The 19,772-nt window shown below is 33.9% G+C and overlaps 1 pseudogene; it reads right to left on the reverse strand.

Annotated features, from left to right (window-relative positions):
- Positions 1-9,329: 9,329 nt before the first annotated feature.
- On the reverse strand, positions 9,330-10,987 carry LOC149239587 (2-hydroxyisoflavanone dehydratase pseudogene; annotated as a pseudogene).
- Positions 10,988-19,772: the final 8,785 nt, after the last annotated feature.

Below are 19,772 nucleotides of genomic sequence, written 5' to 3' on the forward strand. Positions count from 1 at the left end.
TAGGTGTCAACAGGGACTTCCACTCTCCACCCAACCATAGGCCAACTACATCGCATTTTTCTTGCAGTTGGCCACCCCCAATGTTACGAAACCAACTCACAAAAAGATAGAAAATATAGTTGAATGCCTTAGAATTCAACCTCTTCGAGGGGGAAACCTCCTTTTCATTACACAAATGAACAATTCTTCGCTGATACAAATAACAAGACCTCCTTTCTATATATAGGAGTCTAAGGGGTCATAATATAATCAGAGCCAACATAACAATAATAATGTAAGGGCACAATAATAACAATAGTGGGCTTCTATGGGGCACAATAGTAACAATATGGGACTACATGTGTACAACAATATAATAAGGGGGTTCTACTAATAACAATACGGGAGTACACTAGTAGTATAGTGGCCTAACATGCCCCTCTCCTTCAAAAAGTGTTGTCTTCAACGCTTGAGTAGTTCTTGATGCTTCTGTATAAAATTCTTGTCCTCGCATGAATCTTCAGCTGATAAGTTCTTCCATTTGATGAGATACTCTGAAATTGATCGATTTCGTAGCTGTCAAGTTCTTGTTTCTGTGACTGCTCCAGGCTCCAATAAGATTTTTCCTTCCTCTTCAAGTTCTGGCAATATTGTTTGAATTGAGATATTCTACAACTTTTGAATGAGTGGCCACACTTCTTTATCCTTCTTCCATTCATCCCTTGCTTCATTTATCCAATCTGGTTAGATAATAGAAATAGCACAAAACAATTCTTCCACATCCTTATTCTTTCTTGACAGTGCATCTGCAACAAAAAATTTCTTCCCTTTTCTGTAGATGATGTCAAAGTCATAACCCAACATATTTATGACCCATTTTTTCTATTCTTCTAAAGATAATATTTGTTCTAAAAAGTATTTAAGACTATCATGATCCATTTTTACCATGAAGTGTCTTCCCATTGGGTAAGGTCGCCATTTCTTAAGTGCATGTAGTATTGCCAACATTTCCTTCTCATAGATAGCTTGCTTGAGATGTAGCCATAAAAATACCCAATCACCTACATCAAAAAAAATTTCACTGCGATGTTGATCTACCTGTTGTTTCATTCGATTCTGCACCAAAGTGGCATTATCCTTTAAAAGTTGGAGAACTTGTTGTTAATGCTCAATGTGATATTTCACTTCTTGAACCTTTTTCTTCTTGATATTTCCTTCTATCTTGAGAGTTTGAGGAGTGGTAATTTCTTCCAATGCTTTACAAGAATTGGTCAAATTCATTTCTTCTTTCTCTGGGGTTGGGTCCTGGAGCATATCCTCTTCTTTTGATGTTTTTTGATCCTTTTCTTACTCCTATTCATACTCTATGTAAAATAATTTCTTCTCAGCACACTTATGACCTTTAGTGCATTTTCTATCACAATTGTAACAAAGCCCTTCTTCTCTTTTTTCTTCCAATTTTGTGGTGTAAGCCTTGTAGGTTGTGGAATTCTAGGAGAAGAAACACTTCCATAATTATAGTCATGAGTGGTGGGATTCCTTGGTTTCATAATTTCGCTTTCAATTTTTCTTGCCAACTCGAATGCCTCCTCCAATGAATCAAGTTCCCAAAAATGAACCTCATGTTGAACGTTATCCTTTAAAGTCCCTATGAAGACATCAATCCTATTCTTCTCTGGAATATAATTTACCCTTCTATTCAATTTTTGAAAGTCTTAAATGTTCTCTTCCATTGAACCCTTTTGTTTGAGATTTATCAATTGGCTAAAGAAGGAGTTTCTCTTTGTATCCTCATAATGTGCTATCATTTCCTCCATGAAAATTGACCACGTGACAAGTGGTTTACGAGAACAAAGCCCTTTATACCATAAAAATTGATTCGGTTCTAAATAATTAGATGCAATACATACCTTTTGTAACAGTGGTACACCATGTAGATCAAAATATTTCTCCATCTAAAGTATCCAATTTACCGGATCCTTGCCATCAAACTTCCTCATCTCGCTTTTTCTTGATTTTAGGAGCTTGATCTTGAAATGACTGTAACTCTGTAATTTCAGGTCTTCCAGTTCTGAAATTGCAATCTGTAGTAGCCCTTTACGTCCTCTTTCCAATATCACCAGTCTGATCTAAATTGGATTCTCCAAGAAAGAGTTATGCACAATCTCCCAAGATGACCTGATTATACACCTTTTCAGAATAGAAAACTTGTACGGCGTGTCACTGTTTTGACCTTAGGATCTCAAAAATATACACAGGAAACTAAAGTCCATCCTCTTTCTGTAACTTCTTACGAAATTTCAATCAGATGCTCAAAACAAAAGTTATGACGATTTTCCCCAGGTCACCTATTTGGAATGTAATTCGAGGGTCTACAAAAGCCCTAACTTCCTCAGACTATATCTCCGAAAATATAGCGAGAAAGGATCTGAAATTCGGAGCCAAGGTTCAGACCAATTTCGCCTCAAATGGGTTTTTTTTTTTGATTGTGAAACGTCGCAAAAAAGAGTTATAGAGAAAATTCCATGATGACCTATTTGGAGCAGCGAAACCCTAGAATTCAAAGCTCTGATACCAAATGTTATGAAACCAACTCACAAAAAGATAGAAAAGATAGTTGAACATCATAGAATTCAGCCTCTTCAAGGGGGCAACCTCCTTTACATTACACAAATGAACAATTCTTCGATGATACAAATGACAAGACTTCCTTTCTATATATAGGAGTCTAAGGGGTCATAATATAATCAGAGCCGACATAACAATAATAATGTAAGAGCACAATAATAACAATAGTGGGCTTCTATGGGGCACAATAGTAACAATATGGGACTACATGGGTACAACAATATAATAAAGGGGGGTTGTACTAATAACAATAAGGGGTTACACTAGTAGTATAGGGGCCCAACACCCAAGTTGGATCCAATGTCAGAGGGGATGCTTGCTTAGGGAAATTCACACCAAAAGCTTCGTAGACACTGAAGAGATGGACTCCATTGCCCTAGTGTTTTATCAACTGCCCTCTACCACTAAGCACCACAATTACTAACTTTCTCTAATTTCAATCACAAGGCTTCACCTAAGGTCCAGATGGGGTATTGCCTAATCCAGGAGATTGAATCGATTGTTTAGGTGGCTTAACATGTGTATTTTCATAACAAACACCACAAGGGTCTATAGTCCATTATCTAGGTGGTTTAATGACTCTCCAACAACCACCAAAGCGGCTTATATTTCCTTGTCCAAGTGGTTTAACAACTATATAATAAGCACCACAATGCTTCACTTACTTCTCTTAGTTCCATCACAGTACTTGACCCAAGGTCCAAATGGGGTATTGCTAAGTCCAGGAGGTTTAATCCATTATTTGGGTGTTTTAAAGTTGTAATTTCATAGCAGGAACCACAAGGTCTATAATCCACTCTCTAGGTGTTTTAATAACTATCCATCACGCACCACAATGGCTTAGATTCTCCTACCCAAGTGGTTTAATAAGTATACAACAAGCACCATAATGATTCACTTAGTTCTCTGAGTTCAATCACAGGGATTCATCCAACGTTCAGATGGGGTATTTATCAATCTAGAAGATGGAATCCATTAGTTAGGTAGTCTAACAATTATCTTTTCATAGTTGCGAGCACTGCAAGGGTTTGTAGTCCATTGTCTAGGTGGTTTAACAACTCTCTCACAAGCACCACAGTGGCTCTGATTACACTATCCAAGTGGTTTAACAACCATATAACAATCACCACATTGATTTGGTCATCTATTGAGCCTCCCATCGACTCCTCGGGAAAGGACACATAATTTAGCTGCCTTAAGCACAACAATACAAGAGATAAGGCCTTAAATCTCTAAGCAAAGGGATTAGTCACCAAGTGCAGCACTGCTCCTTGTGCTCCATGCCTAGCTTCAATTTTTTCCTTCTTACTCCTCAGAGATTGATTTCCCCTTCACTCTTATGTCTCCTCTAGTTCTCCTTCTAGAAACGTCCTTGCTTTCATCACATTCCTCCATTGACTATTATGCTCTCCTTCTCTACATGAACCTCCTTTTTCCGAGGTAGCTATCCCTTGACCTTAATCCTTGAGGGAGATCAGGATGGGCGTGGTCCTTTTACCATGCTACTCAATCCATCTCATAACTCTTGTAAGCATAGGTTGGTGCATTGGTTAGCTAGGGTGGTAGCAAATGTAATGCAGATGAACTTTGGTTTTTCTCATGACACACAACAGGCCCTCCCCCTCAGAGATTTGAACCCATGGTGTCCCTCCATTCAGTCCAATCAAATAAATTCACATTTAATTTATGTTATGTTTACAACATATTGTCTTATACAGCCATGGCTCCCACATTGGTATTACATTCAAAATTACATATTACAAAAACAAGATTAAAGCAAGGGATGTTACAAGGAACTAGTTAGTTGTTTTTTTTATTTGCTTTATAAATCACATAAAAGATATAACAATTGGTTAGTTTTCTTTTTATCTATTTTGTAAATCGCATACACAATATATCTATACAACATTTACAGACAATGCTCCAAGCACCTTATGAATATATATTTTTATCCATTTCAAATTGAAGATATGTTTTTTCCTAGAGAATGATCCAAACACCTTATGAATATATTTTTTATCCATTTCAAATAGAAGATACTATTTTTCCTTAAGAGAAAACAATGGTTGATGCTCATTATGATTTAGATCCAAAATATTTTTTCAATGTTCATGTTACTTATCTCAACTCAATAAATTAGTTTTAACACTTATTACATGAAGAGATTAAACACTCTAACTATTCTATATATATATATATATATATATATATATATATATATATATATATATATATATATATATATATATATAATTTTACTCATATATTAAATATAATATTTTTTATAATTATTTTCTAAGTTCATGTTTTTTGGTGGTTAGTTTGTCTTTGATTTGTGAAATTAGTTTTTGTTTAAGAAATATGGGCTCAGGGTTAGTTAAGTGTTCAAAATTACTTAGTGATTGTTTGAGTTACACCAACTTTTAAGTTTCATACCAACTACATTCACACAAATAGTTCCTTAACATAACACTAAGTTCATATATATATATAGTTAGTGACTAGTGGGATTGCCAATTTGGGGAGTACTCTACTCACATTATACATATATAGTGATGAGTGGCATTAACAATTTGGGAATTCTTATACTCACATTACATGGGTATATTTCGTTTTCTATTACTATAACCATTAGGTGCACCATGCCTACCCTATAGTCAACATAGGTTAATCAAAGGATCGAACCAAGGACCTCATAATATTTTGTATAACTCACGTACATGTTTTTCCAAGTGAGCTACCCTTGAGGGCTTTCAAATTGGAGAATATTGTGGTGAGATTTGATCAGTGCACGAGTAATGAGATCAGTTAGTATAATCTCTCTTGATACAAGCACGCATTTAACCACTACCTGAAAGTACTCAAAACTTCAAATTAAATCTTTATAAAAGAAAAATTCTACCAAATAATATAAAACTCCTTATTTTTTTTCTTTAAATCTAACCCCATATATATATGTATATGAGAAATTTACTTCCCTAATCAATCAAATCAATTTTATCTAATCTTAGCCAACTTTTACATATATCATGTTTTATTATAAATACTTTTTGAGCTGATATAAATTATTAATATTAATATTTTAATTTTATATAAATTTATTCCTTTAAATATTATGTAAATTTCCTTTTAAATATTATATAATAAATTTGAATGCCTTTTCAAAAATAACAAATAAATAATTTTTTAACAGTAAAATTTTATTTATTATTTATTTATATAAAATTTTGAAATATTTCTAAGAGTTAGTTTAATTAGTTGAGTTTTTGTTATTAAAATATTTTTCTTGTCACGAATTCAAATCTCTAAACACTTTGGGGGTATGGCTCCATTGTTGAGTTGACGATGAGTATCTATATGTTACAGATATTCTATGGATTTAGTGGTTCACACACACACACACACACACACATATAGATATATATATATGCTAATTCTAACTTATAGACGAAATAATATTTTTCACAGGAATTGACCAAAATATGGAAATAAATTTCAAGATTTTTTATCTTTAAATACATTTTTGAATGCATAAATAGATTCAGCACACTGAAAAACTCTGGGAAAATTATGCAAATTAAACAATTTAAACTCAAGTTACAATTTAAGCTCAAGTTTTTAGAAATCTCTATTGGATTTTGATTACAATTAACTAGAAAAAGGCCATTTCATCTATAAATTAGACTACGCCTATATATATATATATATATATATATATATATATATATATATATATATATATAAGATAAGGATATTATTTTATTATCTTTAATGATCACCTATTTTAGATATACTTTTGTCAACATGGGAAACTATAGAGTGAGTCTTTTTTTTATGTTGATTCTAATACATCTTATGGTAATATTGATTGGGCATTTGTCATAAATATGTTGAGTTGCTTTGGGTTGGACAATGATATATTCAGATGGTCAACATTTTGTTTATATTAGCCTATGCTTTTGTTTAGTGAATAATATGTTGTCCTCCCACGTCAATCTTCAACAAGGATGTCCATTGGCCCCTTGTCTTTATGCTTAGACAATGGATTCTTGGAAACAACCCTTTATCAGGGTCAACTTATAAGTGGTATCACCTTGACTCAAGGGAGGGAGATGGTTTACAACCACTTTCCATATGATTCCCTCTTATCGATTTCTACTGATCAAGAGTCAATTTCAATTTCAATGGATTGTCTTTCAATATTTGTGAGGCTTCAAGGGTTATCTTGAGTGACCATAAGATGGAATTTTAGCCACTTGGTCTTGATGATATTCCTACATGAACTCCAACTACTAGGAGGTTTATTCAGCTAGAGGTTATTGCGAGATATTTTGGTGTTCCTTTTGGGGTTGACCTTTATTCCATTGATATGTGGGATTGCTTCTTGATTAGATTGCAACATAAGAGTCTTGTTTGGTAATACAAGGATCCTCCCTTTGCTGGTAAGCTAAGAGTGGTGAGAATAATTATTTAAGACTCTCACATTTACAATGTGTCATGTTAGCTTCCCTATAAGACTCAATTCCATCGACTAGAGAAGATTCAACGTTCTTCTATGTGGGCCAACTATGGTAGATATCAATGTCTTCCTATGGTTCCTTGGGATGTTTGCATCACGCCCAAGGATAAGGGAGGCACCAATTTGATTAACGTGATGTCTCAAGGAAGCATTTTGGTTTCCAAATGAGTGGTCGGATGCTTGGAGCATTCATCCCCTTAGCAAGTGTTAATGCAACATAGATTGCTTTCAACCCAACATGTTGGAAAAATTAGGGGTCAATTTGGCTTATTTGACATCAATTTTTCTCCTCATAGTCTTCATATTTTTGGGTCCATCACCTTTAAGAGTATTTGGGTAACCTGGAGGAAGGTGGTAGACTTAGTTTTTTCATAGAGGTTCGGTAGTATATCAGGTTGGGATTTGGCCAAGAGACAAATCTGAAGTTGGAAACAAGAAGAAACTTGTATTTTTTATATTCCTCATTTACAAGAAAAATAGTTTAGTAAAACGAAGTTTTTCTTTGGAGGGATCTATGGGGTTTTAGTTTTTGTTTCTGGAAGAACCAATATTCAATGGCTTGGGAGTTTTCTTGATCCTTTGTGGATAGAGCTACCTTTATGGAGATCATTGTGCTCATTCCTGAAGAAAACCTTTTCAATATGAATCTTGATATAGATGGTCCCCTTTTTAGAGATTGGTAGTGGACTTTTGAGTACCCTTGGACTCTATATGATTCTCATAAGCTCTACTTTATGTTGCACCTATGTCATGAATTAGGACCATTTCTCAATGTTGAATGGGTTCTATAGATGAAGAAAGTCATTGGATTAGCCCAGTGCATGGTTTCTAGTTGATTGGAGTCTTTTATACAATTTGAGTCTTTCTTTGGTTGGTGATTTATCAAGGTTTCCCCTACAATGGTTGGTTAGCTAAAAGTGGTTTTATTAAAGGATGATCCATTTTTGCTTGCCATTAGAAATGTTGAAGCATATTTCACAGGAATATTCTTTCATAAAATATTGTTGGGCCTAGGTTCAATCATAGTTGGGTAAGATTCTCTAGGGTTATTTTCATTAGTGGGCACTTTTGTTGGGAGATTCTAGATCAATTATTAGAGACTCTTTGTCTAGTATTTGACATTGTTTAAGAGTATTTGCTTTTAATACACTTTGGAAAATCGACTGAAATGTATTTTTGATAAGGAGGTTAGTTCCGAATGTGTTTTTTATAATTCTTTTTTGATGAGGTATCTATGTAAATACTAGACAAAGGAGCATTGTTGATTAGAGATGTCAAACTATTAAATCCAAATTCTTTTTAGATTTTATAATTGTTTTTTACAAAAGGATATAAATTCTTTGTATACATATTTCCCTTTTTTTTTAAATGTATGTATCAAATATGATTTTCAATTAAAAGACTAATATTATTCTAGTAACTTTTTGAATTGATATAAGTTCATAACATAATGACAATAAAATGTTATTTTTATTAGTATTTTATAATGAATAGAAATGAGGCAGGGGTTAAGCCTGGTAGAAATTGAGCCACATTTCAAGGATCTAGGTTTCTATCCATTTGGACACTTCATTATCTTCCGTCACATGTTTCTTTTATTTGCTACTATCTCTATGTTTATATTTTTGGATATTCTGGAAGTTGTTGATTTGGTTGGTTTTCCACATTTGGGATGACCATGTTTTCATACTCTCCTAATTTTCCATTACAGGGTAACTCTTTTCTTTCTTAGTTTGATGCTTCTATTTTTATCTTATTTTTGGATATTGATTGATAAATAATTATTTTGTCTTAGACATTGATTGAGAAACAATTATTTTGTGTATGTTTTTGTTCCCAAGTGAGAAGATAAAGATAATTAACAAATCATGAATTTTGTAATTTTGTAAAATATTAATAGAAAAAAAATAATAATATAATTAGATTTAAGACTTATATGATTCATAATACAGATAAATCTTTTTCTAAAAACATTTATCTATAATACATTAATAAATTATAATGAGAATATACTTGTAGTAGTTAGAATTTTTATATAAAATTGAAAAAACAATCATTAATAAAATATAATTAATAGGTTATAATGCAAAATTTAAGCATCAATTTTTTAATTTTTTTTAAGGCTCATAACAAATCACTTGACATTGATCTTTCAACTTGTAAAAGATAACCAATTAGAGATAAATTAATCCTGTCACTCGTAAAAAAAAACAGTAAAGTACTGATAACGCGTGGAGAAAAATTGCATACACGGCCGTCATAAGCATCCAGCTAAAGAAAGTCGTGAGAAACAGAAACAATCCATTTTAATATCTACACTTCGGAATAACATTTCTCAATATCTTTAATTTTCGGTCCATGGTAAAGCCACAAGGTAATAACTGTACTATCGATGGAATATTGAAGAAACTGGAACTTGTTAATAACATGAGAGGCTACGCCACAAGGTAATAACTGTACTATCGATCGAATATTAAAGAAACTGGAACTTGTTAATAACATAAGAGGCTACGCTACAGGGTAATAACTGTACTATCGATCGAATATTGAAGAGTTCTTCAATATTCGATCGATAGTACAGTTATTACCCTGTGGCTTTCTGTTTCCGCGACGAAACTGTATATACCGAAAAACTACGCATACTTGCCTTAATATTCATAAGAATACTTGCCTTCGTATTCATACGGAAAGATTCTGGAGAGGCTTCTTACAGTCATCAGAGGAGGAGGAGGAGGAGGAATGTATGAAGTCCGAAATGCGTTTCAACATGGGAAAGGCATTCTCAGATTTGGGATCGAAGAGATGGAACACGTGGCCTTCGCCTTCCGTCATAATCAGATCAGCGTCTTTGCCTGCCTTCTTTAAACCTTCGTAGTACAGAACAGCACGATCTCTCAGCAGATCCTTCTCTGCCACGAATACAAGCATTCGTTCATACACCAGAGTCGACAGATCAGGAGAACGGGGTCCAACTGGGTTAGAAAAGGGGTGGTCCTTATCCGCTCCTGCAGGGAGGACGATGCTCCATAGTGCATCCGAAAACTCTTTAAAACGCTCCGCCTCCGCCTGTGGCCCCACTTCGCGGCCAACTGGTTCTTTCCCACCAAACGCGGGGTGAAACAGAATGGCCCCTCGTAAACACAGCCCATCCCAATTCCTCCCACTCGCAAGGATGCCCACCTGGTGCACCATGTTGCCTCCCGCACTGTCACCTGCCACGAACACTTTGCCGAAATCTGCGTGGGAAGCGAGCCACGGATCCACGGGCACCCCCTCCGCTGCCTTTGCTTGGCCGTTGAGCCATTCAAGGACGCCGAAACAATCGTCATAAGCCGCAGGGAGGCGATGCTCGGGCGCTTTCCTGTACTCCACCGACAGGCATATCACCTTGGCCTCTGTAGCGACTTCACTGACATAGTTGTGATAAAGCGGTGAGACAGCCGATCCGATACAGAAAGCGCCTCCGTGAATGTACACAAGTACCGGAACTTTTTGTTTTGCATCAGTAACTTCGAGCGGAGGAAGGAAGAGCCGAACGAAGACGCCTGTTTCAGGATCGATGACCACGTCCTTCGATGCCACTCCTCCCTTGGATTCATCGCCGAGCTGCGATGAAGGGGGAACCGTACCCTCGTCGAGCAAGCGTTCAACCGTCCCGTCTTCGTATATCTTCAGCAGACCAGGGGTCTCAGCTACGATAGATAAAGAAGAAGATGATTCCTCCATAGGTATGGCGTTGGCAGTGCTGCTATCAATCGCTAAGCCTAGAGAGAGAGCATACAGTTACAATACCCAGATTCAGATGATTGCATTTAAAGCTCCAGAGTCCAGACACCCTGCCAATTCACCGCTGGAGCTAACCACCGATATATTGGGTATTTAATGTCCTCAGAGCAGCACGCCACTTAGCCCGATAACACCGAAGTGGGCAAATATTATTTAATGCCAAATTCACCCGCTCCCGTGTTATCGCGTTAAGTCGTCTGAGGGCATTAAATACCCAATATATAGCTGATTAACTCTTTCCGCGAATTCACAACCAAACGATTTTAGATTTTAATAATGAACTTTAATGTTCCATTAAAGTCATCCCGTGAGCTAGTAAAGATTCCGATGAAATCCTTACTGGGCCCCATACCTCTGTAATGGGACGTAATTTGATGCAAACCTTGGCGTAAAAAACACGAATTACCCTTACGGTCTATGGGTCACTGTCCAGTGAACTGTTCTAGGACCATAAATTACGGTCTCTGGGTCACTGTGTATGGGTCCCTATTGGTGGCAAGTCTATTTTAATTATATTGTTTGGCTAAGTCTTAGTAAACCTAAACTTTTTATTTTTACTTCCATGTTCCGTACCGCATATAAGGTCTCATTGCACTCAGAGTATCTTTTTAATCTCCATCCTCCTGGGTCCCACTGTACTCAAAGCTTAAAATATATCTCAATCATATATTAGCGGGTAGATACACATTAATGTAATAATTTAATAAAAAGTAGTTTAGATTTATTTTAATTTTAGATTTATTAAGTATTTTTTTTTCCTAAATAAAACTATTTTATTATTCACATTAAAGGTATACAGTTACAGCATGATTAGCATCAAAAACAGTTGTCCGGAAGGAAAGGCGGCATGTAACAGAAAATTGTCCAGAACAGAGAGTTTGGACTAGGCCACGTTATGCAGTGCCACAGAGGGGATCCAGAGTTATCCATCTTGGCCTGGCTGAGCTTACAAGCATTACAAAAAACATGCATATTTAACCTCAATGTAACAACAATTACAAAAATTAACAACAGTGGCAAAAAGCCCTCTATACTGGGCTGCATAACCTGAGACGGAGCTGCAGAGCATGAATTAGGCGCCTGGAGGCTCCTCCACGATCCTGCACCAACCACCATCAGCCAAATCCTGAGCTCGAGCATCATCATTCACAGACGAACTCAGGGCCGTTGGCTCCATCACTATGTCATTAACATTGCTTGCAGGAGTCTCCATAGCTCGCGGGGAGCCAGAATTCGGCACAGAAACTAAGCCTGGGTCCTCCTGAAGAGCACTGGACTCGCCCTCTTCCTGGGCTTCCTCGAGAAAGAGCACCGAGACATGGGCTGTAATCCGAGGACGGTTCAGGGTGCAATTAAAAGTGAAGATTGCAGAACCGAAGGAGGGCGAGGACGAGGAACCTGGAGAGCTGGGCTCAAGGAATTGACTGGGCCACAGAAAGCGCCCTCTCCCACTGCGAGTGCGAGGGTACTGGCTAGAAGTGAAGTCACTGGAGGGAGAGAGGGAAGAAGGGCGAGAAGGCGCCCTCCGAGAGGTGCCTCTGCGGCTTAACATCCTTTGGCGGAGTCGAGGCATGTCGACAACGACAGCGCCCTTGTGGATACCAGAACGAACAACCAGAGAGGTAGGACTTAGGCCAGACAAACAAACAATCAGACGGGAGCCCAAAGCTTCAGAGAGAGTCAAGGAAATTGACAGAGGCAGCTTCTCCGAGCTAACAGAGCAAGAGCCCAGCTTCGTTGCATCCAACCAACATAACATAAGAGACACCTGAACAAACCCATGGCGGAGGCTGGTTTTATTGCCCATTCCCCTGCCTCGAGATGCTCCCGCCATTACTGTGGCATTCATGGGAGCCGAGAGCCAGAACATAACTGAGCGTGCGGAGGTGAAAGGTAAATCAAAGTCGCCTGCACTAATTCCCTTAAACAGAGCAAAGCCCACCTGCTTATGATCATTCGGCCACATGTAAATAACTTCGTTGTACAAGGCTGCCAAGTGGCAGCCTTTCTCAGCCCACTCCAGTCCCATCGAATTTAAGACGAACTTAAACACCCGCATCCAAGATAGATTTATTAAGTATTAAAAAAGATTAAATTTCAAATGATATTTTAAGAGATTTAATCTTTTTACACTACTAAATTAAATTAAAGTGAATTTATTATTATATAATTAAAACTAATCAAAATATTCACCTAACGTAACAAAACAAAACATGATAGCTCTAAACAATTAAAAAATTCAATCCACAAATAAAAATAATTTTCAATAATAATTTAAAACCGTTGCACTTTAATTAACCCTGAATTACCGAATATCACGGATTCCCGGTTATCATGAACCCTCAATATCTGGAATATATGCTATTATCGATATGGTTCTTCGATATGTTATTCAACAATTCAGCCTCAATTCTATGGGATATACTTTATTATTATTAATTGTATTATCGTTGTAGTGGGTGGAAGATATCTTTTATATTATTATTGTACTGGGTAGGTCTAGATACAATTTACATTAATTATATTAATAATAAAGTATAATTTAGTTGATCTATTTTAGTATTTTTTTAATATTTTGATGTTGATTTTTTTTTAACCTTAAGACATATATTTTTATTATAAATACTTTATCTTAGCGCGAAGCAAGAGGACAAATATATTGCTTATAAACTTGTAATTGTATTGTTTACTAATTAAATTAGTATTGTAGAGAGGGGGAAGCTATATATAATTTATTTACGTTTAGAGTAATAAGAAAAATGATATTTGTATTTTTTATTTATTTTAGATCAGTGTAGTAATTTTAATTTCAAATTATTAAAAATCAAATTCCTTGAGGTTTAAATGTTTTTAAATTATATTTATATTAGTTATATATATAAATATGAGTTCATATTAAAGATAAAAAAATTAAATATTTCTTTTATCTTGAACAATATATTAATAAAATATTTTAATTATAAAAAAATTCAATTCCTTTATATATTATACAATTACAATAAACTCATTATTCTTCTTCTTAAAATTCTGGAATATTTTTAATTCTTCAATTAACTATCATTATACACATTTTCAGAGAACTTAACCCTTAGAGGGATAAACTATTTAAAAAACATTGCAGCTTTCAATTAGTACTTTCAATTTACTAGAGACATCTGATGACTTCTTAATGAAGCCATGGAAAACACCAGTCTGTTCTGACTGAATTTGCAGTATATGATGTTTCTTTGTCCATTTATGACACTAGTAGTTACAAGTGTACTCGTTAATCTTTTTCTTTATCAGATGAAAAACTTAGTTTTATCGTGAAATAATTAACAAATGTTTTATTTGCTTAGCAATAAACATATATATTTCTTTTTAAGTATAATGAAGTGTTTATTTATGATAAATTATACCTATTATAATGTTTTTTTATTAATACATAGAGTAATTATATTGTACAATTTGAGGGAGACATATTAACTCCATATTAAATATGGTAATGTTTTTGTTTTTCTATTAATATAGAGCAATTATATTGTACAATTTGAGGGAGACATTTTAACTCCATATTAAATATTAAAGAAATTATACATTTTTCTTATACATATATACTGAAAATTGATTTTTTTTTAATTACTTTCAATTACTTTATATCTTTTTATATAAACTTTATATAATGTTATGTTACTTACTATTGATATTAAGATATAATATTTATAGCTAACACTCTTTTATTATCAATATTTTTTTTTGAAATATCACATAAGCATGGAATGAACTCTGCATCTCCTTCATATCTGGGTGTAATATCTATATAATCTTAGATTAAACTTGTCAACTCCATATTGAGTGGGTGTATGAATTACACATCTCCCTCGTACTAGAAGGTAAAAAGAAATTATAGATTAAATTAGATATTTTTCGTTGTCAATGAGTTTATTTCTTTCCATATATAAAGATGATGCAAAATTAAAGTGAACATTGAAATATTTTATTTATTAATGCTTATAGTTATTATTGAAATATTTTCTAGTTACTAATATTTTTTAATTCTTGATATAGGTATTAATTAATTTATTTTTAAATATAATGTTATGAAACAACATATCCCTCCTATTGTGTTATAGAGATCAACTAGGAGCAATTATTTTAAATTAAATAAAATATGTTTACCTATATGTTGATAAGCATAGTTTTATAAACAAGATAGTTAACTAGGTAACTAGGTCTTCTTTGTTCTTTTGGAATTTAGGAAGAGAAAATCATACTATATGTGTAGAGTCACACTTTATTTCTAATAAAAAATCTCAAAAAGGTTGAAGTAAATGTTAAATTGAATTAGGAAGGTTATACAATTCAAAATATTTGTTAGGATCAGTAAATGTCAATGGTTGTATAGGGGGAGGCTGTGATGCATGTTGTCAAATACCTATTTACCTTTAAATCAACCCACCCCAATCGGTATTTTTGTTTGAATTTTTCAAAAATATTGTGGTGGTGATCTACAAATAGAATCTTCCAAGAACTCTTGGATTATGAGGAAATATAGGGGCATTAGGAGGAAATATAAGGGCATTGTTATGAATCATGACATTTTTGTGGGTTAGTAGTACGATTCAATTAAGACTAGAAACCATTAGTTTGTGATCCAAAGTGTAAGATAGGTTCATCGCATTAACAATTATCTACAATGAAGATTCCTTCACTCCTAATAACAAGTGGTTAAGGATGGAGTTCCATCCATGGCATGTACAAAATTCACCCACTCAATGACCAGGAAAAAAATTCTAGTGAATATGTCCATTGAAGCACCAAATTTTGAGAAGTCTCTTTATGATATATCATTTTAGTCAATCTTATGCACACAATTTTGTTGAAAATATTCAAGATACGAACAATTGAATGGTTTATTACTACTTATATTTAGGTTATACAAGTATGAACACAACATGGGAATAAATCTTGTGGTGAACTAAGTTTATGGTCTTGGAGTTGAAGTTTATGGCCTTGGAGTTGATTTGTTTGGTCAAGTTGGATTTCAGCCACCTTATGGGCCTTAATGTTTTTTTTTTTTCTAGGGACTTCTTCATCAAGGAATATTGCATGAAGCAAAGAACCTACATAACAAAATGGTTTTCACGATTGTAATCTTATAATCATTCAACTTTCTAATTTGTCAAAAGTATTGGAAATTATTAGTTTATGAATGATAGAAGGCACATCCAACTTAAAATGATTGGATTTAAATTCCCAACAAAAGCTCAACATCTTCAATTATCCCATGTAAACTTTCTTAACTTAGAGAAGTGTTTACTTTCATGCAACAAGGCACATGTAATATTTCACAAGTTGCTTAGTTCAAAAAGTCTATGGTTTGTGTTCTTTAATTAGTTTCATTGCATCACACCATAAACTATACACATCACAATTCATTATCATCATGTGTGTGGAGAGAGAGAGATAAGTGACCTTGATTGTTGTTATAGGACCCAAATAGTTTCTATATACTAGAAATGAAGGAGGTTTTGGATGAAAAGTAAGAAAATGTATTAGCTTTCCAAACAAAAATTTTATTTATAGAAAATGTGTCTAACTATGTGATTTTTGAGATTTTGTAATAATGATATCTTAATTTTCATGTAAAATATAATGAATATGTTTTCGTTAATGAAAATTTTGAGTACCTAAATGATCGAATCTTACTACAAAAGTTTATAGAGTTGTAGAGAAGGGATTGTTCTTGTGCACAAATAATTTTTCAAAATTTATAATCTTCAATTTTATCATGGGGGCTTCATTGTGGAAGAAATACCATACCACATGCATTCATATTGGGAGATTTATATATATTGAGGAGATAATGATATAATACATTGAGCATATAATAGGGGGTATGGGGTTTTTATACTTGTGGGTATAAAAAATGGAGCTCAAAGTTAATGAAAATATATAAATGGGTATAAAAAATGTTAATGAAAAAATGGATACCTACAATATCTAGTGAAAGTATGGGTTTTCTAAAGTGTGAAAGTGTGTTGGGTTTGTATGGGTAGGGGGTTAAATAATGTGATTTTTAGAGCTATTTTTCAATATGTAGTCAAATTAAGGGTATTGTTTAGTATGCCACAAACACACGTGATATGTTAGAGGTTCATTGAGTGAATCCCTTGTGACTATATATATATATCTATATATATATATATATATATATATATATATATATATATATATATATATATATATATATATATATATATATATATATATATATAATGAAAGTCATTATATCCTTCAAATTACAAGGTCTTTAATTAGTGCAACCTGAAAGGATCTTGACATTATCAAACATTTCTTTATAGGTTGTAGGTCTCAATGTCCTCTAGTGCACCATATAATATTATTTCCAATGGTTAAAGCCAAAAATAATTATAGTGGAAATAAATGGTAGATGTATTTTAATTTGATATTTGTTTTTCAATTAAAAAAATTATATTTATTATTTAATGTATGAAATCAAAGAATACATAAGAGATTATAAATAGCTCAATATAGGTTATGATCAAAATCAACCCCTTCAAGTACATTGCAAACCCAATAAACTGGTCTAAAAATTATTATCTGACAAAAAGAAAATCTCTTGAATTTAAGTATTAAGGGGTTTTCGCAGTGCATTATGGTTCCCGGGAAGTCCTGGTTACCAGGTGCAAGCCCCAAAAGTGATGATTGTCGCTATGTGATTCATTTCACTAGTTTCAATCTCACTTCTTCACCCATGTGAGCATCACCCGATGTAATGAGTGCTAAGTGGACTATTCAAAAATCATGAGAAATTAGTCAATTACGACTACCTCTCATGGAAATGGTCATACATGAATGACTTACTTAACGTACTTGAATCCAAAAAATGATATCTAAAAATAAAATCCTTGCCAAAAATGAACCAAAGACTTATAGTGTCGGAATAGAGAAGTGTCGAAATAGAGAATCCACACATGTCAAGAAATCATCATCATTAACATAATAATAGTTAGAAGACATTTAAAACTATACCTCAAGAGACCATTCAATGGTTTATAGACCCAACTATCTCCTTGGAAACTAAAGTTATTTCTTGAAGAACAATAGCCTCCTTCGATAGCTTGTCTTCTCGCTATTAATTTTTTTGTATACTTGCTCAACTAAAAGAGAATTGAAGCCATTCTAGGTCTCTTTGATTCAATTCATTAAAGGTTGTAAAATCAGATTAAATATACTTCAATTACCTTTAAACCAATTAACCATAGTTTTAGAGCCCCGCATAAGTTATAACGATGTGATGCCTTTCTCCAATAGATAATTGAGTAAGAGATAGAAACCAAAGAGTTCACCTCGAGTATCAGAACCTTGTCCTGCATCGAGTTGGAGTTTCCAATAGTGATCCTTCACAAGAAGCAAAATCGCTCCTATTCTATAATGCATTAGAGTCCCTTGGTTTACCCCATCAAAAAATACCCAAGCTACCTATGGATTTGTAATTATCTCTTCAAGATGCTTTTCTACCTTTACTCTAGGCTCCGTTTTATTTTCCCTGAAAAATGACTTTATACTAGAAGCAACCAGGGTTGAAAAATGAAATTTTCCTTCAAAGGTTCTCTTGTATTTCTCTAGCTAGATGTTCCAAACAGTATAAAAATAAATACTTCTAAATTTATTAAGAATTACATTAGTAAGCTATTCTTTGAAACAAGTCAACAAAAAATCTTTAACCCACTTCCTAGGGAAAGTAAGTGAGGCTAATATATTCTAACACACAACCTGTGATTATGGAACCTATGATTATGGAAAATAAATAAATAAGTGATTCATAGATTATTCAATATTTTTTTAAAAGTATGCACCATCCTAGACCCTACCCAACCCTCTTCTATCCATTCTCCCAAGTTAATTTTCAATTTGAAAGATTTATCCAAGTGAATAAATAGATATTCAATGAAGAATCCACCTTCCAAATTCTTCTGCACTAGCAACATTTATCACTCGGTATGTCATTTGATATCAAGACCTCATACCACAATTTTTTAGTTAAAAATTTGCATGGTTTGTTTCTCAATCACACCAGCTCATCTCAACACCTTTTGAAAAATATTGCACTATGTTGGAGAAGGGGCACAAAGTCAGTCCATTCTCAATCTTCCTCATCATGAAGGTCAAGGTCTTCTTCATTGAGCCAATATTGCATCCATCCTCAAGAAGTTCCCATGATTACATCATTTTTAATAGCTGTAATACCTTTAATATTCAGGGTTTCAACTAGGCCATTGGATAACTAATAATTTCAAAGCCTTGATGCACCTTGACTCCCATGCAAATTTTCTAAGTTGTCCACTTTTTGACAAGTGGAGTAGTCTTTAACAAGCCTTTCCAAACATTTCATGCACCTTTCATAGAATGGATCTCTGAACATATCCAAGATTCAAATGTATGATCCCTAATATAATTGTGACACATAATCTTATCCCATAAACAATTATTACATAATAATTTCCAAAGGCTTACAGCGACCAAGTCTTGCCTGAAGAAATAAGGATTTTTAACACACCAACCTCCAACTTCCATTAGATTGGCTATAGAGCTCTACTTCACTAAAAAAACACCTTTCTTCTTCTTCTTATTTCTATACCATAAAAAATGAAGCATTATTTTCTACTTTTATTCGGAATGCACTTAGGTACATGGGATTATGTTTAATATTTTGATACAAGTCAAGAGAAGAATATACTAAAAATAGTAAACATTATCTTTTTTAAAGTTACATATTTAGAATCTACACAATTGACTCCGCGTGTCTGAATTTTCATGAATAATGGATTTGTCCAACCTATATAAAACTGGTGTC

Source organism: Pinus tabuliformis, chromosome 8 (assembly GCF_031772625.1).
Source record: "Pinus tabuliformis cultivar Carrire ecotype Pingquan chromosome 8, CPIR1, whole genome shotgun sequence".
Classification (NCBI taxonomy): Eukaryota; Viridiplantae; Streptophyta; class Pinopsida; order Pinales; family Pinaceae; genus Pinus; species Pinus tabuliformis.